This window comes from Amblyomma mixtum, chromosome 2, assembly GCF_055824585.1.
Source record: "Amblyomma mixtum isolate Tamu chromosome 2, ASM5582458v1, whole genome shotgun sequence".
In the NCBI taxonomy this organism is placed as follows: domain Eukaryota; kingdom Metazoa; phylum Arthropoda; class Arachnida; order Ixodida; family Ixodidae; genus Amblyomma; species Amblyomma mixtum.
Window position 1 is genome coordinate 185353905 of NC_143013.1, and position 27484 is coordinate 185381388.

Below are 27484 nucleotides of genomic sequence, written 5' to 3' on the forward strand. Positions count from 1 at the left end.
GGCATCGCGCTGAACGGGTGGTGGCGTTCCTCCCTTCCTGTACGGTGCGTTTCGGGTGTCCACCGAGATGACATTAGGCACGTAAACATTCATGCTTACTCTACTCTCGGTTACGGGAGAGGCAGAGATTTTTTCCATAATGTGCACGTCCCAGCTCTTTCGATAGCTTTACGTAAAGTGCTGAGGTGGAGCAGCAATGAGTCACCCCCCAGTAACAGCGTCCACTAAATAAACTTGTGCAAAACCTCAAACGCAATTGGAATGCACTAGAAGACTTCAGTTGTTTTTTTTTTCAGCAAGGACTTTTTTGCATAATCGACGCGCATGTCCAGTACATTATGCTTGGACGACGCGCTATAGGTCTCCTGGGTGTTTGCTTGCGCAGACTGCTTGCATGGTTATTTTTTGCATGTTTTGCATGCATCACACTATCACCAATTTTTGGAAGGCCTAGCCTGCGAGGGCGAGGCCTAATTTTTGCATCAAAAGAAAGATAATCGATTTGATAGACTATTACCCAATGCCACTAATGCTACAGAGGATGCCAGTTGTTGTAAGCTTTGTTAGACAGCTAGATGACAACCATACTTGCTTTCGGAACTAATTTAGATTTGGACATGCATTTCCAAGAACTTCAGCTACAGGATTTGTGAGTCGGGGCCAATACTACACTCAGTTACGAATTGAGTATGCAACTGAGGCCCCATCTCTACTAATTAACGCGCTGCGCAAAGCCTCGCCCGCAAAGAACGAGAAATTACGACACCATGAGACAGCGCATGATCGAGAATTCAGTGATTTTTTTTATTGCGTTAACAATAATACTGTAGATTTCGCCTCGTCACGTAGCCCGGGTCGGTACAGACTGATGACCTTGAATAGCATTGCTTCAGCCGCGCACCTCGAGATGGCAGCGCCGTCGGCGCGCCGCGCAGCAGCGGCGCCGAGCACTTCGCTGTTTCTACGACAGATGGCGCAACTAGGAGGTCCGCCACTTCGGGCCTTCGAAGCCGGCGTTCGCAGCATTGACGCGCTGTGCATCGATGGCATTCAAATGATTTCGGTTAGGCAATTAGCCTAACTTCTAGTCAGAGCACATAAATAATTAACACCTAGTAGGAAATTGGTCGAGTTGGGGAATCAAACCAGGGTCTCCGGAGTGCGAGACGAGCACGCTGTCCACTCCGCTATTCCAGCTCGATGGTTTGGAGAGAGAGAGAGAAAACTTTATTTACAGAGGAATTCGGGGCACACCCCAGGGTCCCCACACGACCCCACTGCACTCAAGTGTTTATGTTCCGGTGGTCCATAACACTGGCAGCTCGGCCGGTGGCGATGGTCTGTACGGCCGGGTCCTCCGAGCGCAGCAGGGTCTCCCAGTCCTCCCAGGTCTTGAGGTTCTCTAGGTCCAGCGGGGAGGGTCCGCCGGGCATAGGGAAAAGATGTGGAGGGAAGAAGCGAAGGGTTCTGGGCATAGGGCGCAAGCAGGAGTGGGGAAGGAGGGATGATAGTGGGTTAGGGTAAGGGGCGAGGGGAGAGTATGTGTTTGTAATCTGCGCCAGAGTGTTGCGTGTCTGTTATCTAGGGAGGGGTGGGGAGGGGGGTAGAGCTGGCGAGAGGCTCTGTATGCCTGGGTCAGCTCACTGAATGAGTGCATGCGATCCTTCGTGAATCCCCGATCCGAGGCCACCTGAGCCCGGTTTAAAGAACCTCGGGCTAAAAGGTTGGCGGCCTCGTTTCCGGGATTCCCGGAGTGCGCGGGCACCCATATCAGCTCCACTTGGCGGGGCGAAGGGGCATCGGAATGGTTTGGAATGAACAAAGGCGTGTCTAGTGAATATGGTGTCTTCGTTCACTCCCAACTTCCTCCCTTCCGGTTATGGCAAGGTTCAGGTGTCCACCGAGATGTGCGAGATAGATAGACTTCCTTTCCTCAAAAACCAATTTTCCGACGAGCAAGGCCTACATCCGAACGGGCGATGGCGTTATGTGGGCTTTCTGGCAGCCTGGCGGAATGGTCACGTGACCAAATATGGCGGCGTCCATGCACCCGCGCTGTAAACCGTCTATAAATGCGCGCTTTCCTTGGCTTTCCTTTTATCTGTTTCCTCTGATCTTTTAACTCTCCTCTGTCTGCACGTGGGAGCGGTGGTGGCTCGGATCGAGCCAGTAGGCAGGCCCGTGCAATTTCCTTTTCATCCTTCTCTCAGTCACAACAACAACAACAGCGTGAATGCGTTGCTATGCGGTCCTCTAAGGAGAAGTGGCAGCGACATGAAGAAGCCAGAAAGCGACAGCTTGCATAAGAGACACCAGAACAGCGTGAAGAACATCTTACAAAGCGTCGTGCTAAGGATGCAGATCGGCAACAACGTTCTACCCTGCAGAGTGGTTCCACGTCATGAATCAAAACACCTGACGGATCGATATGGTTGGGTGTGGTGGTGGTAAATCAGCTAAATCTAATTTTTCTGCGCGTAGTATTCGTCGACAGAGCGTTTGTAAGCCCTGACCGACTGCTCCGGCGATGGGCTTGTCCATGGAATCCCCGGTGCCCGGTGTATAGTTTCGCAGGCAAGCTGGTGAGCCAGCTCATTGCCGGGCATGCCCGTGTGACCAGGGATCCACCGAAGGGTCAACGGTCGTGGACTTAATGCTAAGAGGGCGGCATCTAAGACCGATCGGGTAGGGAAAGGCAGGGCTCTTTCATGGAAGACACGCAGATCTGCCTGCGAGTCTGTATAGACAACGTATTGGGAGGCGGGGGGTAGGGTGGCAAAGTGTGTGATGGCATCGGTGACCCCGTGTATTTCTAAGGCGAGCGTGGAGGGTGGAGAATGAATGAATTAAAAACTTTATTGTACAACAAGTGTTCTTTATCGAAGAGTAGGTGGAGCCCTCAGTCCAGGGCCCCAGCGGCCTTTGCAGTCTTGCAAGCCCTGTCGATCAGCTTGAGCTGCTCTTCAGGCTTCGAGCTGGACAGCGCAGCCTCCCACTGCTCCGGTGTTGGTGTGTTGTTTATCGGCACTGCCTGCATTTTCTGCATTTTCTGTGGGGAGGAGGGTAGGCCCTACGGAGGGCTCGTTGGTGTTCTAAGATGGCTCCATACTGTCTAGTGACTGCGTCCAGTTCCCCTTCGGTGCGCGCCTCCCGGTTGGCGTATCCTCGGGCATTGGCGTCCGCACATTGGTTCCCTTTGACAGCCTCATGGCCTGGTGTCCACGTGATGAAGCAACTCGTAAAAGTGATCGTCCTCGCCTTGAGTGTGTGAATGGCTGCAGTGGATATGCGTCCACTGCTGTATCTTCTGCACGCCTCTTGCGAGTCTGTAATGATGTGTGCATGGGGCTCGTCACTCTGCTGGGTGATGGCGAGTGCAATTGCTGCTTCCTCAGCCTCGAGGATGTTGTTGGTTTTTATCGAAGCGCAGTTGATTTCCCTGAGCTGGTGATCCACCACGCTGGCTACCGAACCGTATCGGTGTCTGTATGTTGTTGCGTCAACGTATAATACGTTTTTTGCCCCGGCGAAGCTTCTTTCGTGGAATTCAGATCTTGCCTTTCTTCTCGCCTTATGTATATCGGGATGCATGTTTTTAGGAATCGGGCTGATCTCAATGATCCTCCTGATTTCATTTGGAACGCTCTCTGTGCTATTGATTTCTTTCAAAGCGTCCCTCATGCCGAGCAACCGCATCGTGTTTCGGCCTGTTGCGGACAGTACCAGTCTTGTTTTCTGCGCGAAAAGGTGGGCCTCGATATGTTCTTGTACTGTGTTGTTTATGCCCAGTTTAAGGAATTTCTTCGTCGAAGTGTTGACCGGCAGTCCGAGAGCACATTTGTATGCTTTTCTAAGAATTGCCTCTAACTGCTCCTTTTCTTGCTCGAGCGGTGTTTGGTAGGGGACGCCGTATAAGATCCTACTGACCACGAGGGCCTGTACTAGCCTACATGTGTCTTCCTCCTTCATACCTCTTCTTCTGTTAGAAATTCTTGCAATCATCCTGGTGATCTGTGCTGTGGTATTTGCTAGCTGTCTGACCGTGTGATCAATACGACGGTTGCTTTGGATCCACATGCCGAGGATCTTAACTTTCGATACTTCCGGAACCTTCGTTTCCCCTATGTAGATATCTATGGAGTTTTGCAGATCATACCCTTGTCTGTAGACTCTGAGCACCTCGGATTTTTCAGGGGAGCATGCGAGTCCACAGTGTCGGGCGTATGCGTTGACCGTGTCTGCTGCTCGCTGAAGAAGCTCTTGTTTTTCTCCTAAGGATCCCCTTGTCACCCAGATTGTGACATCATCTGCGTAGATGGCATGCCTGATTCCTTCAATTTCTTCAAGCGCCCTTGCTAAACCAATCATTGCAATATTAAAAAGCATAGGTGATAACACAGAGCCTTGCGGTGTTCCTTTTTCGGGGGTGTTGAAGGTGTCAGTCCTGATGCCTCCTATTCCAATGGTAGCGGTGCGGTTAGTCAGAAAGGCTTTCACATAGTTGAATATTCTCTGCCCACAACCCAGTTTGCTAAGCCCCTCCAGTACAGCCCTATGACTGACGTTGTCGAAGGCCGCTTTAAGATCGAGAGCGAGCAAGATGTTTTCTCCATATTTTGGAACGGTAGTAAGCACCTCCTCCTTGATCTGCAGGAGAACGTCTTGTGTCGATAGGCATTTTCGAAATCCAAACATAGTGTGTGGCATGAGTTCGTTGTCCTCAAGGTGGGTCTGCAACCTGTGATGCACAACTCTCTCGTACACTTTTCCCAAGCATGATGTTAAGGAAATTGGTCTACGATTTTCCAGGTTTGGAGTCTTTCCGGACTTCGGAATCATTACTATTTCCGCATGTCGCCTGTCGTCCGGGAGGGTCCCCTGTTCCCAGTGTTTATTGACGAATTCTGTGAATCTTTTGATTGAATTGTCATCCAAATTTCTTATCATGGCATTAGTGATGCCATCCCTCCCTGGTGTCGCGTTCTTTGTGTTCTTTGAGGGTGGAGAGGTGTATGGACCGGTTGTATGAGTGCTGATTGTAGAAAGGGAAGGGTTGAGGAAGAAGGTTGCTGTGGAGCCCGCGGTTTCCGTGAGACAGGCGTCTGTGTAGGCCACCGCCGCAGCGTCCAAAGGTGGCTTGTGATTGTATGCGTATGCTTGGCGGTGGTCTGCGTGTGTGTGTGCGGACATGTTGCGTGGAATGGGTGCGAGGCGGAGGTTAGGGGGATAGATCGGAGACTGTGGTGGGTCTGGGAAAGAGATGGTTGCGTGGGAGTCTGGGAAAGTATTCACCGCCCAGCTGGTGTACTGGACCGGCGGATGATTTGTCTCTCCCGGTGCAGGTTAAGGAGGGCTTGAAGAGCTCACATTCTTCGCCGAATACGAACGCCGCGTTTGAGCGCGGAGTGATCGGACGCGTGGTGCATCGGCTCCGTCGATTTCTCGGCTGGAACCGCGGTAACCTGATGTAACGCCTATCAAACCTGTGCGACTGCTACCGTGAAGTCAGCAGGATCCTGGAGAACCCGATCACACCCAGGTACGCTGAATTTTCGGCCATTTCGAGCAATCCTCCGCATCACCACGTAGCGGTCGAGCTAAGCCTAACGGCTCCGGCTCCTCCGCCGCTGGCTGCGGAGACGCCTGCCGGCCAACCTCTCAACATGGCTCTACCTGAACAACGCGGATACGACCCCACGACTCTGTCGTGGTCATCTGTCCTTGTAAGCCAGCCAGAGGACGGCCCATGCACCATTTCGGCGCAGCAAGCTGCCCTTTTCCAAGTCGTTGAGAGCCGGCGCCGCCGCCGGCAGAACGCACGAGGAGCGGCAACACCCAAGACTCCTCTCAACAATTCAGCAACGGGAGACGCTCGCGCTCCGTCTTCTGCACCTCCACAGAAGACTTCTTCACCAGTCTCGAAGTGGACTCCCAAGCCAACGGTCAGGATGGACCCTGACGACTACGTGGTCGTGCTGCAGCCACGCAGTACGGTCTCCCTCAAGACGGCCTTCCAGCAAGGTGAGCTCGGCGCTGCCATTTCGCAACTCATCGGTAGGCAGCACATGAACACCATCACCATTTCACCAAATTGGGAACAGAACATCATCGTCTGTGGCACGCAGAACCCAGAAGTGGTTGAAAAGCTCCTCACGGACATTCAACTTAACACCAGCAGAGGATCGCTCGCATTTCACGGCCACCTCAAGCTCACCGGTGATGTGTGTCGCGGTGTGATATCTGTTCACAACTTAGAAACCAGTGAGTCACTAAAAGATAATGTGCAGTGGCGCGGTGGTGAACTAGTTCATGTGCGCAAGCTGGGACAATCAAACGTAGCTGTGCTGACTTTCGAGGGACGCACTGTTCCGCGTTACGTCCACTATAACGCAGAACTGACTCCCGTCAAGGAGTACAAAAAAACAGTGCCAGCGTGCTACCGTTGCGGCACACTGGGGCACCGGGTGGACAACTGTCCCACCCCGGTCAAGGAAAGATGCGGCCTTTGTGGCCAAAACGTGGGGCTTGGTACTGAGGGGATGGCCCCCCACGTCTGCAATCCTATCTGTTTAATCTGCGGGGGCCCGCACCTCACCAGCTCCCGCGAATGCACCGCGAAATTCATCAAGTTGCCGCAGCCAGGTCCCAGGACGCCACCCAAGGGAGCCAATGCCGGCGCTACACGGGGAGGGCGGCACCGAAACAACCAGAAGACGCCACGGCGTGGCGTGATGCCTCCCCCTGGCAAGACAGCAACAGTAACGCCACCACCCGGAGCAGCGGAGTTCCCAGCTCTCAGCGCTTCATCTGGCGGCGCCGCCTGCAACCAACCCAAGGTAGGCAGCTGGGCGAGGGTCGCCTCCTCTCCTTCCCCTCCTCCCTCCTCCCCCACCAGCACCGCCGAGACACAGGAACTCAAGCGCGAGCTCGCCCTCTTGCGAGCTCAAAACGAAAAACTAGCCAGCGAGCTTAACTCGCTCAAATCCCAATTCCATACTCCGCCCGCGTCGAGCGACGAGGCAGAAAACATAACAGACAGGGAGATCCCTCCTCCTGTGGAGAGTCGCGCAGCGGCCCTGGAGACCCGGGTGACCGCAATTGAAACACAATTGGCTGACCTCCCCAAAATTATCCATGACACCATCGCGCGTCAGGTGGAGAGTGTCATCGCACAGGTGACACAAGCCGTAACGCACATTATCCAAAAATGGATAAAAGATAATCCGCGCGTCCTTAAACGCGTAGGACCCATCAGGGACGCTAACCGCCCCTCAAAATTCAATAGAGCTATTCCCGATGAGTTTGACTTTTCGGAAGACTCCTGCACGTCTGCGCCGGGCACTAGCGGACTGGGGAGTCTTAACAACGTGACCCCACCCTCCGCCTCCGACCATGGCCCCCAACCCTAAGTCGCGAGCAAGAACAACTCAGCCGCTTACACTAACGCAGTGGAACTGCCGAGGTCTCAAGGACCACAAGAAGCGGACTCATCTCCGCCTCTATCTTGAGACCTTTGAGTTCCTCGTCGCCGTGGTTGCCCTTCAGGAACCCGGCGCCGGTGCCAAACTAACAAACTACACTACATTTCAACACAACCCGCAGACATGTATACTTGTTCACAAGCGATACACTGCGCAGGAGGTCACACTTCCCACAACACCGTCTTTCCCATACACGATGGTTTCAGTGCTGCCCCTAAAGCGGTCTGACCCACCTGTACACATTCTAAATATTTACTGCCCACCGAAACTTAACAACGTCACGTTCAATGAAATTTTCACTCAAGCTATGCAGGTGGCGGGTAGGGATCCCCTCCTAATCGTCGGCGATTTCAACGCCCCGAGCAGGCTATGGGGATACCCCCGGGAGGACAGGCGTGGGAGGAAGCTTGCGGAACTTCTTTCCACACTTGGACTCACCCTGCACACTGACCCCGCCAACCCAACACGTGTCGGCAATTCTATTCAACGAGATACTTGCCCGGACCTCACATTTACACGCAACATACGACATGCCGACTGGCTGAATACAGAGGACACTCTAGGTAGTGATCACTGTATAATCAACACAACCATTTACATGCGTCCCCTGAAACGCCCACTAAAACAAGCTCGTATCCCTGACTGGACGACTTTCCGCACCTCTCTACCTATTGTAGACCCCCTCCAGTCGGGATACGACGCCTGGTCCAGATCGCTCACTTCTACACTTACACAACACGAACAGCAGATACAGCTTACAGAAACACAAACAGACGTGGACAACCACCTTCTCCACCTTTGGGAGGCCCGTCGCAGCCTCACGAAGCGATGGAAGAAACAGAAACATAACAGACGCCTAAAGAACCGCATCCTGGAACTCACACAACAGGCAGCGGAATATGCTACTCAGCTAGCCGACACTAACTGGGTGGACCGGTGCAACGCGGCTGCTCGCCAGATGTCTGGCCGCAACACGTGGCGCCTGTTCCGCGCTCTCATCGATCCAATACAAACACGCACGGAAACCCAACGCCAATTACATAGGGCCTTGCACAACTTTACAGGAACAACAAAACAACTAGCGCACACGCTCAGGGATCGCTACCTGTGCACCACTAAGGACCCCCGGCAGGCGGCGTACTCGTATGCAGGCGAAGAGAACACAGAGCTGGACAAGCCGTTCCAGCTCCACGACCTCCGGGCGGCCTTGAGCAAAATGAAGCGGGGCACTGCACCCGGGCGCGACAAGGTTACGGTCAAGCTCTTGGCCAACCTTCCCGACGCAGCCTACGCCGCGCTCCTCAAATACATCAATAGCATTTGGGACGGAGAGACTCCTCTCCCTCTCGATTGGAAATCGGCTCTCGTGACCTTTATTCCGAAAGCCGGCAAACCTGTTGATGTGGAGAACCTTCGCCCCATCTCCCTCACGTCTTGTGTCGGCAAGCTGATGGAGACGATGGTGCGCGACAGACTCTCCGATTTTCTAGAAACACATCACACTTTCGCGGACACCATGTTCGGTTTTCGCCCTCACAAGTCTGCACAGGATATACTTCTGCAGCTTCACCACGACATCTTAGATCCTGTCGAATGTCCCCACAACGACAAGGTGGTCCTGGCCTTGGATCTTAAAGGCGCATTCGACAACGTCAAACACGAAGTAATCCTGGACCACCTCAGTAACACCAACTGTGGCCACAAAACATTCAACTACATAAAACAATTTCTTACAGACCGTCAAGCCTACATACGCATACAAGATGCGGAACACGGGCCATACACCATCGGCTCGAGGGGAACACCTCAAGGCGCGGTCCTGTCTCCCCTCCTCTTCAATTTGGCAATGCTTCATCTTCCCTCCAAATTGTCCTCTTTGCCCGGGATACATCACGCTCTTTATGCGGATGACATTACAATCTGGGCCACGCAAGGTAACCTGGGCCACATGGAATCCTGCCTGCAAGCAGCGGCGACCCTAGTCGACGACTACGCGGCCTACTGCGGACTCCAGTGCGCCCCGTCGAAATCAGAATTTGTGCACATACGTCCCTCCCCTCGGGACACAACCCCGCTTTGCATCAGTCTCCCCTCGGGACCGATCCGGGAGTCCAAGGAGATCCGCGTCCTTGGTCTCTTCATACACCACCAACGCAGAGTCGACACCACCCTAGCCAAACTTCGCACGGTGGGAGACCAGGTGGGCCGCATGGTCCGCCGGGTCTCCAACAAGCGGGGCGGATTACGAAGCAAGGATGCACTGCGGCTTGCCCATGCTTTCGTAACGAGTAGAATCCTCTACTCAACCCCCTACTTGCACCTGCGCAAACATGATGATGACCAACTGGAGGTCATCCACCGGAAAGTCATCAAGCGGGCTCTCGACCTCCCGGTCACCACGTCCAACCAGCGACTTCTGGCCTTGGGCGTGGTGAACACATTTCGGGAGCTTCGAGAGGCCCACTTAGTCAACCAATACACGCGTCTTGCACAGACCACGTCCGGTCGCCGCCTCTTGGACCGGCTACACATCAAACATGACTACCATATTGAGGAAAGGGAGAGAGTGCCAGCACCCTGGAGACGCGCCCTCCGGGTCCGACCCCTTCCCCGCAACATGTCCAGAGAAGACCATAGCGGTCGTCGTCAGGCGCGCGCGGAAGCGTTGGCGCGATACTATGGTAACCAACAACATGTGTATTACGTGGACGTTGCCGGCCCACACCACGGGGTGTGGTACACGGCCGCAGTCGTACACAACACAAACACAGTCAACGGGCTCACTTTCAAAGCCTACAGCGCAACACACGCGGAGGAGATTGCCATTGCTCTTGCTCTCACTACTCCCAAGTCGAAACACATCATCACCGACTCGCGAGGGGCCTGTCGGAACTACGAGTTGGGCTGGGCTCCCCCGCTTGCCTGGCGCATACTGGAATATAGCTGTCGATCTGAAGATCCAACTCCACGCAACCTGATTTGGGCCCCCGGTCACCAGGGACTCCAGGGAAACGAACAGGCCGATCAGGCCGCCCGCGCACTCTCTCCCCGGGCTATCTCCCTGTCCTTGGAAGGGTACTCCCAATCAGACAATCTGGCCATTACATTCAAACAAATCACCGATTACTACAAGGAGGAGCACCGGCGCTACCCGGCCCCTTGTAAGGGTCTGGATCGCGCTGACGAGCGCCTCCTCATCAAAATTCTTACTAACACTGTACTGTGCCCGGCGGTGCTTAAACATTTCAATACATCCTTTGATGGCGCGTGCCAGTTCTGTGGGGAGGTGGCTGACACCTTCCACATGGTTTGGGCGTGTCAGTCAAACCCATCTATCCCCCCCAACCCCAACCCCACCAGAGAGGACTGGGAGGCGGCCCTGCTCGGCTGTCAGGACCTAAAGACCCAAAAGGCCTTGGTTCACCGGACGCGGGCGGCGTTGCTTGCCAATGGGGCCCCGGAATAGGGGCTCCACCTAGTATTGTTAGGGGAAAGGGCCAATAGGGCCTACCCCAATCACCTCTCTGTAAATATTTATTGTATTATAAATGTTTTTCACCACCACCATCGCCGAATACAGTTTAATCTCCTACATACACCAGCCAAACTTTATCTATACCGGTACACTTCCACACCTCAGTGCCCAAACTGTCCACACACATATGCAGACATAGAACACTGCCTTACACAGTGCCACGCATCCTTCCAGTCCCCCGCCTATCCTTTCCCCCACCCCCACCGTGGCCCATCTGACTCGCCTCCCTGGATCTGAGACTGCAACGCACCCTCGTCGCCTTGGCTCAGGACGTACTGAACGCCTAATAGAAAGGATGTTCTAATAAAAATGTCACAGCACCACCACCAACACCTGACTGCTCAGGAACGCCGCAATGCTACCAGGCGAAGGCAACTCGCAGGAATGCCGGGAGTATATTTTCAGGGAGGGGCTCGAAGAAGTTGGTTTTTAGTTGTTTTTTTTTGTTTATGCACTTAGATTATTCAGGGATTACAATCCAAGTTTGGCTCGAGAGGGAATAATTAACTGTGTAAAACATTGTTTTGCTTACGCATGGATTAATGGATGAATGGAAAAACTTTATTTTCGTCGGAGAGCATGTGTGGACGATTCCGTGTTAGATGGCCATCAACCCATGGCTGACGGCGACCTGGGTGGCCCACTACACGGCCCTGATCTGGTCTACCGGGTCTGAGCTGGGCAACACCTAATGAATATTAAGGCGGAAGCCTTTAATGCCTCATCGTTGTAAGCAGGGGTTGTCGACAGAAATATCACGCTTTTCAATTGGTCGAAACGGTCGTGACGTCACAGTGCGGGAGGGGGTGGAGGAAGGACATTAATTTCTGCGAGAATTTCAAATGGGGCCAATTGTAATTTGGCTAGTACCCATGCAACCAATTAAAGGGATCGTATAGTGATGTTCCAAGTAAGTGGGGCTGAGTTTAGTTCATCGCTTAATTACCCAATCAGCGTAATTAACCCTTCTAGTCAGGCCAGATATATAAATAATCCCGGAGAATGTTGGTTGGTTGGTTGGTTGGCTGCGACTGAGAGAAGGATGAAAAGAAAATGTGCACGGGCCTGCCAACTGGCTCAAGCCGAGCCACCACCGCTGCCGTGTGCAGATAGAATAAATTTGAAAGATAGAGGAAAGAGAAAAAGAGAGAGAAAAGACGCGCGTCGCAACAACCGCGTCTGCCGGAACGGACGCTGGCTGAAAAAACATACGCGGCCGCAGCCCGAAGGCTGCAAACCGCCTCCCACTACGACATCTACACGTTTCATATGCCTGATAAGCGGGGCCGCTCGATCACGATTCCGATGCACCCTATCCGAGGACCGGCTTGTGGCAATTGCGCTTTCGTTTCTAAGTGCGCTCACCACCGCCTCTCTCTTTGTCGACGTACTGTGCGATGTCAGTGCACGTTAAAGAACCCCAGGTGGTCGAAATTTCTGGAGGCCTCTACTACGGCGCCTCTCATAGCCTTAGGCGCTTTGGGACGTTAAACACCATAAACCAACTAGCCATCTTTGTCGACTCTTAGGGCCACGCGCCTTTCGTTGCTGCCGAGCGTTGGTTCTTCTAGTCAGACAAGATATATAAATAAAACCGAGTAGGAAATTCGTCGAGTTTCGGAATCGAACCCCGGTCACCTGAGTGCGAGACGAGCATGTTAACCACTCCCCCATGACAGCTCGCTGGCTTGGAATGATGGCGCATATAGTGAATACAGCGTCTTCCTTCACTCCCATCTTCCTCCCTTCCCGTTACGGCGAGGTTTAGGTGTCCACCCATATATGCGAGACAGATACGTTTACTTTCTTCAAAAACCAATTTGCCGTCGAGCAAGGCGTACAAACGAACGGGCGATGGCGTTCTGTTGACTCCCTGGCAGTGTTGCAAGACGCTGTCGCGTTTCACTCTTAAAAGCGAAGCCTAACATCTTAACAAAGCATCAGTGACACAAGCAGCAACACCGCGCTTAAGGCTTTCGCCTCACCGCACTTTAGGTCAACAAAGTGCCCCACTGAATTTTTGTACAAGCATTAACAAGAAAACAACTACAAATTGAATTTTCAGTGTTCAAGTATTTATTGACATTTGACAAATTTACATATTTAGGCATTCGCGCATGAACAAAACCATAACATAAAATACCACAATACAAGCAAACGCGGTACAGTACATGATGCAGTCAGCAAAAATTCAGGAGGCACTTTGAATGTCTAAAGTGGGTAGAGGCGAAAGCGTTTTCCGCACCACTTTGCCTATATGACACTGGTGACGTCACCACTGGGTGACGTCACACATAATTGATGACGAAGAAATGACAAATTACTAATTAGTGGCTAATCATTGATTACTGACTAAATACAAATCAACTGCTAAATGATGACGTTTAAGCTTCGCCTTTAGGAGTGGAACGCGACAGCGTGTTGTAGCGCTGCCAGGGAGTCCACGGAACGCCACCACTCGTTCGACGCGATGTCTTTCTCTTTGAACGCAACTCTTTTTTGAGGAAAGAAAATGGCGGAGTAATTTTCTTTCATCTCGGTGGACACCCGAACCGCAACGTACAGGGAGGGAGGAACGCCACCACCCGTTCGGCGCGATGCCTTCCCCTTTGAACGCAACGCTTTTTGAGGAAAGGAAATGGCGGAGTAATTCTCTTTCATCTCGGTGGAAACCCGAACCGCACGGTACACGAAAGGAGGAAGTGGGAGTTGGTTGGTTTATGGGGTTTAACGTCCCAAAGCGACTGAGGCTATGAGAGACGCCGTAGTGGAGGGCTCCGGAAATTTGGACCACCTGGGGTTCTTTAACGTGCACTGACATCGCACAGTACACCGGAAGTGGGAGTTAACTGAGCGATAAGTGGGAGTTAAAGGGAAAGAGGGGCCGTAATGAAGAAACTGAAAATTGTATTTGAGAAGAGGAAATTACGCAGTAACTGTCTCGCATATCTCGGTAGACACCCGTCAAAACGCGGACACCTGTGCCGACACGGCTGCCGACACGGCTGCTAACGACAGTATGAGGCATTAAAGACTTTCGCCTTAATGCACGCAAGCAGGAAACATTTCGGACAGTGGTGCTCTTTCTAGGTGCTTAGGCGGGACCAATGGTTGCTACTCGCTCCGCTATTCTGCTCACAAACTCCCTGATGACGTCGTCTAAGCTTAGGAGCGCTGTTCTTTCTTTGTGTATATGCAAAATCAAAAGATGCGATAACGTCTTTTGAGTCGTTCGGTTGCGCAAATACGGTTTTATTCTGCGCAGAGCACTAAGAGAGCGTTCCCCGAAAGTGACATACGCTGGTATAGAAAACAAGCTGAACATACCTCACAAGCTGATCCATCAACTCGCTCATGTTTTGCGATTCCCTTTGTAGGATCTCCAAAATGCCGAGTTGTAGTGGAATTGGCACCGTTTAGAAGAGCTGGTAATAGCATAAATGGCGCGAGAGTTCACAACTCAAAATCAACTGCTGGCACTCCCAAAGCCGCCTCTAGTTCATCGGCTGTAGACCGACTACCACCAGCGGGGCTGGTTAAGATGGCTTCTAATTTTACGAGATGTTCCATGTCCAGCTCCTCAAAACGATGTTTTGTTTCACTTATGATTCCGTCGGCAACAGTGAAATACTCCTTGCGTAGCGCGGCTTTAACGTCAAGTGCAACTGGCTGGACAGGTCTATCAGCCGTGTCATACCTCTCAGAAGGCTTTGTCGGCCTAGACATACGAGGTTCCCTCAAGCCTAGGCGCGCTGCTGCTGTGCTCGTGTGCTGCCACAGGTTCTCAAACGCAGTTTCAGAGCGCAACTGGGAGAGCGCCTCGCAGAGAGCCTCTGCGGCCTTTTTGCACCTGCGACGCAATATGTTGAGCTCTGGAGAGCCCTTGCTAGTTCTTCACAAGGCTCAAAGAAGGTTACGGAAACGTGGATACATAACAAGGTTACAAATTTCTGCAAAAGCCGATCATAACCTCAAAAAATAGCCTTGCTGCTTTCGGTCACTGAGCTTGGTGTCTACAAGAGCTCCTTGAGTGTCTCTTGGACTCTGGAGTTAATTCTCGACGAATCTTTGCATCGACTTGACTCTGACTGTCCATCGCGTCGGGCAAAGCGGCAGTAAGTTATTTGGCCTTGATCCACTCTCCATAGCTGACTCGCGTCCTGTAGGAAGTACTTTGTTAGCATAAACCATTTTGCGCTGCTTGGAGTCGAGGAGTGCGTTGGAAACGTCCTTAGCAATGCTAAGAGCGTCTTCAATTCTGTCGCTACTCCTGCTAGCCTCTTGTAGTACCAGATCTAAACAGTGATTACTGCAATGAACATACAATGACCGTGGCTCACAGTCACTAAGTCTTTTTTGCACACCCGAAAAATGACCGGACATATTCGCTGCCCCATCAAAGCAGTGGCCACGTACACAGTGAAAGTCTAGGCCGAGGCGCAAAATCATGTCCTTGATGGCCGAGTACAGGGTCTCAGATCTACTGTCAGGCTCGTTATACAGGCCGAGATACTCTTCCCGAAATTCTAGATTATCCCTCTGCACCCACTACATGCAAAAGGTGAACTGCTCGTCACAATTTACATCGGTTGTTCCATGATCAATGATAACAAAAAATGGACCAGACTTCGCGTCCTCTACGATTTCTCGTTGCACACTATGGGCCATAATCTCTATAAGCTCATTCTGCATGTCACCGCTCCCCATTTATTTCGCTTAGTCATCCACGTCTTAAGGACTCGGACATCCTCTGATCTATCGTCGAGCAAATCGAACAAATTTTCATTACATTTACCTTGTCCTCGAAGGGCCTGGCCTGCGCGGCAGAGGTAACGAACAGAGCTAACTATGACACGAAGTGCTGCCCTGGCCTCCTCCCTCTGTTTGTTGTATTGCTGCGAAAGGAGACGCAAAACAGGAATGCCTTCCTGGCATCACAAGTTTCGGCTCACGGAGGCCAAGTGAAATTTGCTCTTTTCATGTGACTGGAACTTCTCGGTAGCACGTTTCCAATTGTTAAAACCAACCGTAAGAAAAGCTGGTTCCATACTTCCAGCACTGTCCACTCTTTCTTCGAAATGTCGACGGAACTCGTGACACAAGACTACGTCGCTCTTGCTTTCATAAAAAAAGCCAAGGAAATCGCAGAAACCAATCATGTTGACACGATATACAGCCTCGGTTTCTAGGAAACCTGTTGGTTTCGGCTGAAAATGACCGATATTCCTACAGCGCTTACTCGTCCTCCCTCGATCTGTTTTTTGACGATCTGTTTTTTGACGCAATTGAAGAATTCACATTGGTTGTTTCATCAAAGCTGGTTCCTCCTCCTGTTCGACGTGAAGGCCCTTGTACTGGAGTTTCTCCAAATGAAATCGGAGACGTATGGTCGCATTTTGCTTTTTACAACGGGCTCCTTCTCCTGTTTTCAGTGAGTGGTTTTTAAAACAAGCGAAATCAAGTTTCCTCAACATTTTCCCGAATCAATATATAACAAGGCATTACCATTAGCACAGGAGATAGGCTACTTTTCTTTTGGTTGGAAACACTGATAATACTTGCCCGCGATGCAGTCTGCGGATGGTAGGGACAGCTCGGAATGATGGCTACAGTCATCGCCGAATGGTTGAGCATCGACGGTGTTCGTGCTGTCGGGACGGGCTGGACTAATTTCTGCAGAAGTAGCGCCATCTTGTAGGGACCGGGAAAAGCGAAGAAGCAAAAAGTGCAGATGCATGGATGCATTGACACAAATGGAAGTCGGAATGAAATACTAAGAAATGTAAGATATTGCACCCTGAGATTCTCGTCTTCTTAGGCATTTTGCGCATTTTTTGGGAGCCAGACATTACGTGAATGGAAGTCGTAATGTGCCGATTCGCCATAAAATCTCGGAACAGGATGTCGCGACACAACAAGTCGCGACAGTGCGATGCGCGTGATAAAGGCATCTTACATCATGCTGCCACAGATATGACGACTACCCTAGCTGCACCGACAGCACCAGCACATTTCTATAATTGAACCTGTATGTCTAACGAATTTTCTATTTGAAAAGGAGCATGACTAAGCAGGCACACTCAACTATAAAATTAATGTAAGCATAGATAGAGTGGTACATACCCGAATAAGCCCCCAAAAAGGCTGGAACTGTCCACTGAAGGTTGACAAACGGCGCCGGCCTTCCTTGATCGCGGTGCAAGCATCCGCCAAGCTCCCTAAAGGTCAACTCCAAGGGCCCTTCCCAAGCGCTTTTTGATATAGAGCCGCTGGAATGGACCTGTTTTCCAGTAACGTCCTACGCATGCTCAAAGCCATCTCGTCCGCTTATTTTGACGACTTAATTTTTGAATAAAAGGAGAGTTCGCTGAACGTGCTTTTCCACGACGTCCCCTCGACGCCACAATCTCTTGCATAATAATGGGCTATTTGAGAAATCTGTCAGTCAACTTTCTGCAAGGCTTGTTTTCCAACCAAAAGGTCTCGTTCCGAGACTACAATCTCGCATTCTTTGTGCAGTCGGGTTCCCCCTTCTCAGTAACTTCTGGAATATCGCCATTCGACTTCAGGATGGTCCCAAGAGAGGGGGGACCGCTGTCAACCTCCTGTAGCACCGCAGTAGAGGTCAGGCAGGAAATGCAAGGAAACGGGCTTTGCTTCCGTGATGGCAGGAGTGGGCTACCTCATACAGGAACTGTGCTCATAATAAACTTTCTTAGAAGTTTCTGCTGAAAAAATTAGACTGATCCGCACTGTCGCGCGAACTTTCTCCCTTCACCCCTCCGTACCCCTACCCCGAACAATGAACAGCCGTATAGCCCACCAGCCACTTCGCGACGACAAAGACCCTTTTCGTGCGCCACGCTGAGCGATGTCACATCCGACTTATAAAGACGACGGCGATTGGAACTTCGGGAAAACATCCCTTCGCATACTGCGAATTCCAGTCACTCCTGAAGAAGAGAGGGAGTTGGGGCCGGAACCTTGGATTGAAAATAAAGGGTTTCTTACGTGAAGGCCATGTGATATGCTTGGGTTGGTCATTATAATAACTTATTTGCATTTCAGCGCAGAATGAGAGTAGCAAGCAAGTGGCCATCGGGGTGATACCTGCGCTGGCGTTTTGAATTGTTAAAATTGCCTTCCTATGAAAACCAAAATGAGGGCTAGCACTTTAATTCATACCTTTTCCAGAGGCTTGGGGGTGTCTTCAAAGTGTAGTTTTCTACTGGGACGTCATGGGAACGCGGAGGTCGAAAGTTAGGTTACAGCATAAAAAAATGTGCACAGTGCAGGAACTCAAGTGGGGGAGGGGCTGAGCCCCCTCATGAGAATACTTAGGGGGGCTCTGGTCCCCCCTGTCCCCCCTGTTCCGGCGTCCCTGGCAACGCACCCAAGAATAGTCAGAAGAATGCGCACACCATTGCTAACGCAATTTACCCGGTTTAACCAGAGCTAAACCACTGCCAATGTTTAATTTGCAAAAACCATTTTGATCACAAAGTATACCGTATAAAAGGACCAATCATTTGACACCACTTCGAATGTCCTTATTCATCTTAGTGGGGAGGGGTCGAACTCTGACGGCGCGTCTCCAGAGTTCGGGCACTCGGACCCGCTCCTCAATGTGGAAATCGTGTTGGATGTGAAGCCGGGTTAGCATATCCCGGCCCGGATTTGTTTGGGCTAGCCTCGTGTATTGATTTGTGAGATGGGCTTCCTTGAGCTCCTGAAACGTTTTCACCACTCTCAATGCAGAAGTCTCGCATTGGAGGTGGAGACAGGAAGGTCAAGTGCCCTGTTCACCATTTTACGGAGTATTACCTCAACTTTGTCTTCGTCGTTCTTCCGCAAGTGTAGATAAGGGACCAAATAGAGAATTCGGGTGATTACGAAAGCATGGGCCAGCCAAACTGCATATCTGGTAAAGAAGATCATAGTGGTCGTCGTCAGGCTAGGGCGTAAGCGTTAGCGCGCCACTATGGCAACAAGAAAGGTGTCTACTACGTAGATGTAGCCGGGCCGACCCACGGGGGGTGGTGCACGGCCGCCGTCATACATCAAGAAATACAGGTGGATGGGCTCTTCTTTCGAGCCCCAGGCACAACACAAGCTGAAGAGGTTGCTATCGCCCTAGCTGCTTCTGATACCAAATCAAAACGCATCATAACAGACTCGCGTTCGGCGTGTAAAAATTCTGAGGCTGGCTTTATAACTCCACTAGCTGAACGGATAGTAATTAACTGCAGCCGAGACACCGATACTACTCCCCGCTGCATAGTTTGCACTCCGGGCCATCAGGGCCTAGCAGGAAACGAAGCTGCAGGCGCGGCGGCCCGAGCACTCATTCACCGGGCGTTCCCATTGGCTCCTGATCGCTTGAAACCTGAAGGTGGCTCTTTACTCTCGTTCAAAGATATAACATCTTATTATGCGAAGCATATCAACGTAGGTTTCGGGCCTTCGCGCGACGCCCGGCGGTGGCCACCATTGACCTTCAAGTGACCTTCAAGTAGGTCACGTGACATGACGTCACGTGATGACGTCACACCAGCTGCAGATGGGGCCTCATATCGCGCCGTCGGACGTCGCCCGGCGGAGGCCTCCACGCTTCGGTTCGCGCCGTCGCGCGCGACGCGGCGGCGGCGCCACCATCCCTTTATCACGTGATATGTGACGTCACTCCAGGGATGAGGCGGCGCGCGCCCGCCGTCGCGTCAGTCTGTGCCCGCAACCGCGCCAGCGTCTTTGCGCCGGGCGTGTATGCAGTCAAGATGTCTCCAAACGCTAAGGACATGCTTCGCATCTACTGGGCTTAACCTTGATAAGCCTCCAATTTTTTTATAAGGATAGGCACCGCGTGTACCCAGCACCTGCAATGGGACTGGGGAAAGCAAACAAACGCGTTCTACTTAGACTATTCATTAATACAATGCTGTGCCCGGCAGTATCAAAACACTTCGATCCCGCATTGACTGGCAGGTGCAAACACTGTGGTGAGGTGGCTAACACCTACCACATGGTTTGGGCTTGCCAGCGCAACTCAGCTCTCTCCCCCCACCCCAACCCTACCAGAGAGGCATGGGAGGCGGCCCTGCTTGGCTGCTCGGACCTTCAGGCCCAAAAGGCTTTGGTCGAGGGCTAAGCTGGCGGCTTCGACCAATGGGGTCCCGGAATAGGTACTCCACCCATAGCGGGGCTCATTAAGATAGGACAGCAGCTTGGACATGTTGGTTATTCATTCTTGATGGAACAGCGCAAAACATCGGGACAAGAGACAAGCGCGCAGCGCTTGTCTCTTGTCCCGATGTTTTGCGCTGTTCCATCAAGAATCTTTAAGATAGCCTCACCTATTTTATTAAATAAAGGCTTTTCATCATCATCGTCATCGAATGTCCTAAATCAATTAGTCTGGCCGTAATAGATGTCTGAAGTTTCAAAAAGTCACAGTTTGGGTAGACAAAGGTCGCCGGTGCAAATCCTTATGATTAGCAGCGCTTTTGATTCCAGTAGTAATCTAATGCTCCGTAACAGGCTAAATCGTTTGATACCACTCCGAACATTCTACACCAATTAGGTGGTCCACAATCTGTGTACCAATGGTACCACCCACTGGTCCCAATTGAACTCTTCACTCACTGGAGTATAAAAAGAGGAACAAGGGCATGGGTTTGCAGCCTTCGTGCTGCGGCCGTGTATCTGTTTTTCCAGCCAGCGTCCGTTCCGGCAGACGCGGTTGTTGCGACGCGCTGTTGTTGTGATTGTTGTTGTGACTGAGAGAAGGATGAAAAGGAAATTGCACGGGCCTGCCTACTGGCTCGAGCCAAGCCACCACCGCTGCCACATGCAGATAGAGGAGAGTGTTACAAGATCAGAGGAAAGAGAAAAAGGAAAGTAAAGACGCGCGTCGCAGCAACAATTGCGTCCGCCAGAGCGGACGCTGCTGAAAAAACAGATAAGCTGCCGAAGCCGGGTGGGTGGTGGTGTGAACTTTATTGGCCACGACAAATTACAGGTGGGGGGCAGAGCCCCCCTCATGGCCTGCGGGAGTGGCCCACACAGCGGGTTCCTCCCTTACAAATGGTGTGCCAGACCCTAGAGGGCCAGCCTGCTAGAGGCACTGGTGATGGCGAGTCGTTGGTCTTGGAGTGCTGAACTGGACATCAGCTGTTCCCAGTAAGTGAGTGCCACCTCTGGGGGAGGGGGGTGCGGGTAAGTGGAACAGGTGAGCAGAACATGCAGAAAGTCGCCTGGTTTGCCACATAGTCGACAGGAAGAGGAGAATAGGTCAGGGAAGCGTCCGTGCATGACTATCGGGTATGGGAGTGTGCGAGTTTGAAGCCTGCGCCAGAAAGTTGATTGCGTGGTTGATAGCGAAGGGTGAGGAGGTGCGTATATCTGTCTGTTGGAACGATAGTGTTGTAGGATGTCACTGAAATTTAACAGGCACTCCCCTTCGACGGAGGAGGCGGTGTGCTCACCCGCCCGGAGGGTAAGATCTCGGGCGAGGGCATGCGCCTCCTCGTTTCAGGGTAGTCCGGCATGTGCTGGCGCCCAGATGAGCGTTACGGTTCTGGAGGGATTCCAGCGTCGGAGTATGCTGCTGGCTTGCCGAGAGATACGACCAGTGCTATAATTTAGGATTGCTGTTTGCGAATCGGATATAATTTTGGTAGCGGCTGAAGAGGAGATGGCTAGAGCGATAGCCGCTTCCTCTGCCGTGGTTATGGAAGAGGTAAGAATGGTTCCTGCCGTGATGGGGCGTCCGTCACTGCGAACAGCCACTATAGCTGCCTGCGCGCCTGATGCGTAGTGCGAGGCATCAGTATATGCTACATTGGGATCCTCTCCGTAAGCTCTGTGTAGTGCTAAGGCCCGGGCCTCTCTGCGCTTTTTATCGCGCTCCGGGTGCATGTGTTTAGGGAGGGGGGGTATCTGAACTGCAGCTCTTATGGGAGTGGGGATTGTGTCAGTGCCGGATATAACGCCGACAGGCGATATGCTAAGAGACTGCAGCAGAGCTCGTCCTGCAGGGGTGCGTGTTAGTCTGGCTAGTTGTGCCGTTTTGGTGACCTCACAGAGTTCCTCGAAAGTGTTATGTATTCCTAGTCGAAGAAGGCGCTCTGTGGAAGTGCATGGGGGAAGGCATATAGCTGTGCGCGTACAGCTCCGAATGAGGCCGTCTAGGCGTTCCCTATCTTTCGCTAAGAGGGGCAGATACGGTAGTGCATATGTTATTCTACTGGTGATGTAAGCCTGTGTTAGTCGAAGCGTGTTTGGTTCCCGTAGGCCCGATTTTCTGTGTGCCACACGTTTGATGAGCCTAGTGGCTTGTTGTGTGTGCGTTTGTAGCGCTTGGATCGTGTCAGTGTGAGAGCCAGAAGTAGTGAGAAACATTCCCAGTATGCGAACCTTTGGCACTGTGGGAATCGGTTCCTTGCCCAAAACGAGCTGAATATTCGATGGTGTGCCAGACATTCGGTGGGGTTTGAATATGAAAAGTTGCGATTTCGTGGGGGAGCATGACAGCCCTCTATCATGGACGTACGTGCAAATGATATTTAGTGCTGTTTGTAAGCGGTGTTCTATCTCCGCGTCGCTACCTCGACATGTCCATAGTGTAATGTCATCGGCTTAGAAGCTGAAGTGTAGGTTGGGTATCGACTTGAGTAATTTAGGTAATCCCATCATGGCTATGTTAAAGAGAGTCGGGGAGAGGACCGCTCCCTGTGGGGTGCCTCGTGCTCCGATGTTGATGTCGTTTAAGGAATGCGGGCCGAATGAGAGATGGGCCGTGCGATTACTGAGGAAATCGCGAATGCAGTTGTACATGCGTTGTCCAACGTCGAGGGATTGTAGGTTCGTTAGGATAGCCGCGTGGGTAACGTGATCAAAGGCCTTATTGAGGTCTACTCCTAATATGGCTTTCGTATCCTTTGTTTTGGGTTCCAGTATCTGATGTTGTAGTTGGAGGAATACATCCTGCGCTGACAATCCTGGTCTAAAACCATACATGCTGTTAGGGGGGAGCTCATTATCCTCCAAGTAGTTGCTGAGTCGCGTCTGAATGACATGCTCGAAGAGCTTGCCTACACATGAAGTAAGAGATATGGGTCGGAGATTAGTATGGTGAAGCGGCTTGCCTGGTTTGGGCAGAAATACAACTTTCGCTGTTTTCCACTGAGGAGGTAGGGAACCGTTTTGCCAGCACTCGTTGAAATAGGCTGTTAAGACTTCGATAGAGGGGGTGTCCAGATTTCGTAGTGCCCTGTTCGTGATCCCATCCGGTCCCGGAGCGGAGGATGTGTTCAGTTTGTGGAGTTCTGCCCTTACCTCAGCTTCTGTAATGGGCTGGTCTAAGAGTGCGTTTGGGGCGCCTTCGTAGTCGGGGTGAGTTTGGGCAGGGAATGGTGGAAGGTAGAGGTCTTTAAGCTGTTGTAAGAGTTCCTGCGGTTGAACTGTGCTGCCATGAATGAGTTTAGTGAGGTTATGATTCTGGGTCGTTTTGGACTGCGTTGGGTCTAGAAGATGCCTAAATAGGCGCCATGTCTGAGAGAGACTCAAGTTTCCATTCAGACGAGTGCATAAGGTCTCCCAATTTTGCCTCATCAGAGTGGTTGCGTGCTTCTCTATTTCTGCATTTAGTCTACAAAGTCTTCTTTTAAGAGTTCGGTTCCACCGTTGTTTATGCCAGCGCCGCTCAAGGCCCGTTTTTGCCTCCCACAAACGCAAGAGGCGTGTGTCTACCGCCTCACTGGGGCAATCCGGGGGGGTAGTGCGAGTAACTGCTCGTATATCCTGTTGTAGGTTTGTGGTCCACGCCTCTATGTCCGTTATGGACGTGTGCGTTCGATTGCTTCGGCATTTTCTGAGAGATTCCCAGTTCGTGATATTTGGGTGTTTAGGGGAGGGTTTGCCAATTTGGCTATGGAGCGTAATCTCTATAATGTAGTGATCGCTGCCTACATTTTCATTAGTGTTGCACCATTTTGCATCAGGAATGGAGTGTGTGAATGTGAGATCTGGTGTGGTGTCCCTGCTCACACTTGTTCCCACACGAGTGGGGTGATCGGAATCAGTAAGAAGTGTGAAGCCTTCCTGCTGTGCGGACAGCCAGACTCGGCGGCCCTTTGGAGTGTATGTAGGGTACCCCCATGCTGTGTGTGGGGCATTGAAGTCCCCTACAATTAGCAAGGGTCGCTTATACGCAAGTTGTTTGACAAGCGAGAAAAGGCGGTCGAAGTTTGGGAGAGCCCTTTTAGGGGGGCTATAAATATTGAGAATAAAGAGACTGTGGAATTTTGGGTTATTGGGTACAAGCTCAATGCAGATATGGTCAATGTCGCAAACGGGGAGGCTGTGCACCAATACGGGACACGTACGTTTAACAAGAAATGCTACGTTGTGTGGTGCCTCCGATGAGGGTAAATAAGGCGTATATCCCGGCAGGGTAATGCGATTAATCGGTTCCTGTAGCGCCAAGACATCCGGGCCTGAAGCACGTTGTAGAAGTTGTTGGAGGATCCCTCGTTTTCTCCCAAAACCCCGGCAGTTCCACTGCCAGACCGTGCATAAAGGTTTAGAGGGTGCCATCATGTGGCAGCGATGGGAGTGCCTGTTGCGTTAAAGTGGGAGGAGTATGACTTATGTTTGGGGTTGGGGGGTCCTGATGCTCTGGTGTCTGGTTTGCGCTTACGATAGGGGTGACTGTCAAATCCAGCGAGATGCTCTTCTATTTCCTGAAATCTGCGGGCTGTGCGTTTTGCATGCTCTTCCAGCGCTTTATGGAAGGTTGTAGAGATTTGGACGAACATTTGATCGATTTTTTGCGAAAGCGCTGCTTCTAGCTTAGTTACTATGGTGTGTTCAATACGTTCGACCAGGAGAGCTTCTAGCCGAGCACAGAGAATGTTTTCAAGGCGATCTGCCGCTGCTTGGAGGTCTGCATCCGAGAGAGCTAGGCTTGTTCTAACGCTATTGCTCGGGGAGGGTAGCGGTTCGAGATCGGGCTCTGGGTCCTCATGCAGGGGTGCGGTGGGGGGGGGGGGTGGTCATTGCTTTGAGGGTTAGTGTCTTGTTGATTTGGTGAGACAGGATTGTGAGTGGGGTTAGAAGTGGGGGAAGGAAGTGAGGAAGAAGGGGATGGTCCCCCAGAGGTAGCACTTAGCTTGGCTTCCAGTAATGCGATGCGTTGGAGGAGCATGGCGTTTTCTTCTTGCAGCCGCCGTTGTGCTGCATTCTCCGGCGTTGAGGTTGGCTGTATTGTGCTGTGCGCCGGCGGTGTAGAGCCTCGCGGTGACTGCGCCACTTTCTGCGTCCATGTATCCTGCTTGCTTGCGGTGGACCCCGTGAGGTCTTGCTGCGGCTGTGTAAGTGCAGGCCAAGACGACGGATGCTGGTCTATTTGTTGGAATGCTTTCTTCGCAGGGTACTGAAGGCGTTTTGTGCCTGGGTTCCGTGCCTTGCAGGGTCCTGTGCCCGTGAGGTGCGGGCCGTTGCAGTGGATACATTTAGGTATGCACTGTGGGTCAGTACCGGGATGTTGTGTCCCACATCTGGGGCATAGATGAGTCTTTGGTAAGGTTTAACAGAGTACACTGTGGGGCCAGTTGGTCATACATAATCTGAACGAACAAACGTAGCGTTTAAAACAGGACACAGAAAGATGAGGACAGGACGGGGCTACAACTTACAACTGAATGAAATCGATAAACGAAAGACACATCCCTTCTCGAGCAAAGACACGCATGCGCTAACTTGAAAGAATGACAAAACTGTGATAAACTAGAAAAAACCGGTAAAAGAAAAAGAGATGAAAAGGCGTGGAATAGCCACCGGTCATGAAACTGTTTACAAACATTAAGTGCGTCTTAGAAAGTTTCTTTCTTTTTCCATTAGATAAATAGATGGTGTGCTAATGCACGTGTCATTACCGCGTTGTGATATTTCATGAGCTGCCAGGATTTCCCTCGCCAATTGATCTTTACCCCTTCATAAAATTTTCGTGCGGTTCAAAGAGGGAAAGCAACCTGGGCAGCTCTTGCAATGCTTTGGCAAGTGCTCATCAGTTTGCTGACGAAGCGAAGATGCGTGTTCACTCAGCCTCACGTTTAGACATCTGCCCGTCTGCCCAATGTACACACTTTCGCAGCGTAGAGGGATCTGATAAACAATATCTGTGGCGCATGAGACGTGTGGCTTCTTGTGTTTTGTGCTACACCCTGAATTCTTGGCGCTGTCATGATCTGCCAGAGCGCAAAGCTTTGCAAGCTTGAGGGGAGCTGAAATTACTACATCAATACCAAATTTTGCTGCCACTCCCTTCAAGTTGTGCGAGAGCCTGTGTACATAGGGCATAACTTCAAACTTCCTTTTCCGTTGTCCGGGTACATTTATCTTAGATAACTGTGTGTGTTCTCTTGCTTTGTGCAACTTTTTCTTTAGAGTTTCTGCGACAGCCACAAGAACATCGCCAGGAAAGCCTGCTTCTTTAAGTCTTCGAACCTGGTTGTCAAAACTACTACCGACTTTGTGCGGACATGACTTGAGGAGCGCCGACCTGAGACATGTGGCTGCTATGCCTCGCTTAATGAGCTTCGAATGAGAAGAGTCGTAAGGTAGAAGCGCTTTATTGGACCGTGGCTCGTAAGCCCAGCAAAAATGACCAACAGAATTAAAATACAGGTGAATATCTAAAAACTGAATGGAATCGTGAGCCGGAAGTTCTATGGAAAAATTCAGTGACTTCATGATACCTTTGAATCGGATAAAATCGAGTCCGCAACTACACTCAAGTCATCTCTAGATGAAAGGTTGAGAAGAACAAGGAAATCATCTACATATCTGAAGACACGTACAACGCGCTCATCGTTCAACTGTGACTGAAGCAAACGTCCAAACTTGGCAAGAAAAATTTCACATAGCACAGGGGCGACACTTGAGCCAATGCATATCCCACGTTTCTGGACAATGTTTGAAGCGTTTGAAGCCAGACGTATGAAGCGGTTTATGGGTAAATGCTGCAATCGCTTGCCTTTCTGCCCGAGTCTTGTACGAACGGCCCAACGGGCGATCCAGTCGCCGGACTGAAGTTCGTGTTCTGGGACGGTGCGTCCCTCCACCTGGATCTTCATGGGGAGGCCGGGCTCGCCGGCATGGCGCGTTGGTGAGGCTGCCGTCAGGCTTATCTAGGTGGCGTTCCGCGGCTGCACAAAACCGGGCCGGAATCCAGGAAAGGAAGAGTTCAAATCACACAGATGGACTTGCGAATCCCTGGAGATGTTTGCCGCTTGCTTGGACAGTTGGTTGGCCGCTGTGATGAAAATTTCCGGAGAAACACACACATTTAGCCGGAGCCCATGTGCAGAGCGTCCGACCCACCTGCCGAAGCCGCGCTCGCCGAAGCGAGGACAGATACGCGCGTCTTTACTCGCTCTTTTATTCGGTCCTCTTATCTTTCAACACTCTT